Source organism: Bubalus kerabau, chromosome 2, assembly GCF_029407905.1.
Source record: "Bubalus kerabau isolate K-KA32 ecotype Philippines breed swamp buffalo chromosome 2, PCC_UOA_SB_1v2, whole genome shotgun sequence".
Taxonomy (NCBI): domain Eukaryota; kingdom Metazoa; phylum Chordata; class Mammalia; order Artiodactyla; family Bovidae; genus Bubalus; species Bubalus kerabau.
Window position 1 is genome coordinate 29,040,917 of NC_073625.1, and position 3,559 is coordinate 29,044,475.

Below are 3,559 nucleotides of genomic sequence, written 5' to 3' on the forward strand. Positions count from 1 at the left end.
TGGTAGATTGCATCCTCAACCTATCAGTTTATATATGCTCTTCTGTCCCTCACATTTCCTGTCAACTCGTAGATCAAGATGCTTAATTAGATTCAGGTTCAGTTTTCGAGACACTGATATTTCACAGCAGGTACTTCGTGTCTGGTTGCCTGCTCACTTTCAGTGGTAAGATTGATCAGTGGGTTCTGGTATCATCAGACTGCCCCGTCCCTTATGAAGTTTACCCCTTAACCTTTTATCTAACGGTTTTAAGAGCCTTTGTTTATCACTGCCTAGACCCACTAGTTTATAAAGTTTGCAAAATAAGCATTCTCAAATTCTGTCATTCCTTCTGCATTTTATTTATCTCTACCTTTACTGAGATATAACTGACATATAACACCATAAACATTTAAAATGTACTGCATAATGACTTGACCTATACATACTGTGAATTAATTACCACAGTAAGTTTCATTAACATCCGTTTCCTCTTATAGTTACAAAAAAACTGGGGGGACTTTCCTGGCAGTCCAGTGGTTAAGACTCAGTGCTTCTACTGCAGGGGGCATGGGTTCGATCCTCAGTTGAAGAACTAAGATTTTGCATGCCATGTGGCATGGCCACCCCCCCCCCCCAATTTTTTTCCTTGTGATGAGAGCTTTTAGGATCCACTCTCTAAGCAGCTTTCAAATATACCACACAGTAGTATTAATTATAGTCACCATGCTGGAATGACATCCCCAGTCCTTATTTATCTTATAACTGAAAGTTTGTCCCTTTTGACTCTACCAAATTTCCCCAGCATCCACCCTTGCTTCTGGCAACCACAATTAATTCTTTAGACCATCACTATGAATCCAAAAAATTTTCTTTATATATTTGTTGTGTTGTCATCCATTGCACTCATTCTTTTTGCTCCTGAAATTATCATGAAATGTTCATGCGTGCATGCTCAGTTGCTCGGTTGTGTCTAGCTCTGAGACCCCATGGAATGTAGCCCTCCAGGCTCCTCTGTCCATGGAACTCTCCAGGCAAGAATACTGGAGTGGGTTGCCGTTTCCTCCCCCAGGGGATCTTCCTGACCCAGGGGTCAAATCCACATCCCCTACGTCTCTTACAATGGCAGGTGGGTTTTTTACCTTTGTGCCATTTTGGTCAACAGGTGCTCTCAAATGGGCACTGGCGTCTACGTGACAAGACCCACATCTGGCAGCCTCCTTACTTTCTGGTACAAAAGGCCAAAGAATCAGCCGCTCTGTTGCCTACACTTCAGACTTGGTGCAGTGGCCCCTGGAATGTACCTCCCAGGGTTTGCTTGGTCATCATTTTTGGCTAGCGCTGTTGAAGACCATGCAAGAAGGGCAGACTGGCATAAGAACAGCCACAGAGAAACTTCAGTTAAGGGCGTCTCATGTCGGGGGGAGGGCGGCGGGGGGAGGGTGCGAGTTGGGGGAGGCTTAAGAGGAAGGGGATATATGTACATAGCTGATTCACTTTGCTATACAGCAGAAACACACAACACTGTGAAGCAATTGTTTTCCAATTAAAGCAATTTTTAAAAAGCCTCATTAAGCTTCATTACCACCTCAGGGTGGAGGCCAGTCACTGTAGCACCCTCCCGCACTGGACTCGCTGTGGTTGCTTCCTGTCCTCTAAGTCAGGGGTCTCCAACCTCCAGAATCTAATGTCTGATGATCCGAGCTAGGGCTGATGTAATAATAATAGAGATAAGGTACACAATACATTTAATGCACTTGAATTATCCCCAAAGCATCCCTCCACTCCGCCGTGCCCCTGGTCTGTGGAAAAATTGTCTTCTTCCAAAAAACACACATACATACACACAAATACACATCAATAAAAGGTTAGCGGTTAAGTTTTAATCATAAAATATATTAATATTTTCATAAATGCCAGCAAAACATTAATTTGCAATTAACACACAAATGGGGATGTCCCTGTTGTTTCAGTGGTTAAGAATCTGTCTTGCGCTCTCCGCCCGACCGCCGCCGCGCCGCCATCATGGACACGAGCCGTGTGCAGCCCATCAAGCTTACCAGGGTCACCAAGGTGTTGGCAGGACCGGTTCTCAGGGACACTGCACGCAGGTGCGCGTAGGATTCATGGACGACACGAGCTGCTCCATCATCCGAAACGTGAAAGGCCCCGTGCGCGGGGGCGACGTGCTCACCCTGTTGGAGTCAGAGCGAGAGGCTCGGAGGCTGCGCTGAACTTGTGACTGGGTGCTGGATGTCTGGGTTGACGCCTTGGCCCACCAGGATGATCTGCTGTTAATAAAGTGTTTGTATTGTATGTAAACCTGAAAAAAAAAAAAAAAAAGAATCTGTCTTGCAATGCAGGGGACACGGATTCAATCCCTGGTTGAGGAACTAAGATTCTACATGCCACAGAGCGACTAAGGCTAGGTGCCGCAACTAAAACCCAACTCAGCCAAAAAAACACAAAACAAAATAAACAGGAAACACAGATATCCCTCATGGCCAGGCACAGCTGGTCAACCCGGCTCCCCCGGCCCACAGAGGCCAAGTTGGGCAGGCCCACAAGAAAACCTATTAACAGGTTATCATTACAACAATTTCAGTTTGAAAGACACCAGTTTCCAAGTCAGTGTCCTCCCAAGCTCTGCATATTTCCATACTCTACACCTTGAATGGAAGAGTTAAGATATTTTTAAAAGAAGGCTTACACACCCAGGGAACAAAGATACTCTAAGCATAGCTACAAGGAATCTTCTACATATGCCAACTTCTAAATGAGGTTCAGCATCTGGGACTCAGTAGGGTAAACTCTATAATTGGGTTGCTCTCCTTTTAACAGACCCACGTAATTTTATAACACTTGTGTAAATTGATTTATATATAACGTTCCTACTTTATTGGTTTGCTCTGTTTTTAGCACTTGCTTACTGCTTTATAAGGTAGAAAAAATGAATGATATGCAGCAGTGAGTGGTAAATCGGAAAAGAAATTCTCAGCTGGTGGAAGTTAGGGAGATTTTGGTTCCCTGAAGGTAACAGTGAGTGTAGAAAGCTTGTAAATAAATGAATGAGTGAATGAATGAATAAATAAACAGATTCTCTGTCTCATATTTGGAAAATTCAGATTCACTAGGATGTGAGATGGGGCCTGGAAAACTGTGCTTTTCAAAAGCTCTCCAGATTATTCAGCTGCTCTCTGTAGAGTTTCTAAAGCAACACTACCCTTTTGCTTTCCTCCTGAAGGGAAACGAAGGAAGTGTGTAAAGTTTTGAAACAATCACACCCATTCAATTATCCTCCTTTCTTGTCTCCAGTAAACAAAAAAAAGAGAGCGAGAGAGAGAAAGGAAATTGGGCTTCATGTGTAACCTCTGAAAGCCTAGCCCAGCATTTTTAATGAATTAAAATCAGTATCAAATGTTCCAACTGAGTAAATAAATCACCATTCAAGAAAAGGACATAGCTGGTAAGCATGCTGACTGCCACTATGTGGCTTGATATCTGTGCCCATGTTTAAGACAGGTTTAAGACTGATTCACAAATAGTTTGAACTGCTTATTTCTATTGTTTTGTTTTTATA

The 3,559-nt window shown here is 43.4% G+C and overlaps 1 pseudogene; it reads left to right on the forward strand.

The window, feature by feature from the left end:
- The first annotated feature begins 1,794 nt into the window (after positions 1-1,794).
- On the forward strand, positions 1,795-2,325 carry LOC129643156 (40S ribosomal protein S28-like; annotated as a pseudogene).
- Positions 2,326-3,559: the final 1,234 nt, after the last annotated feature.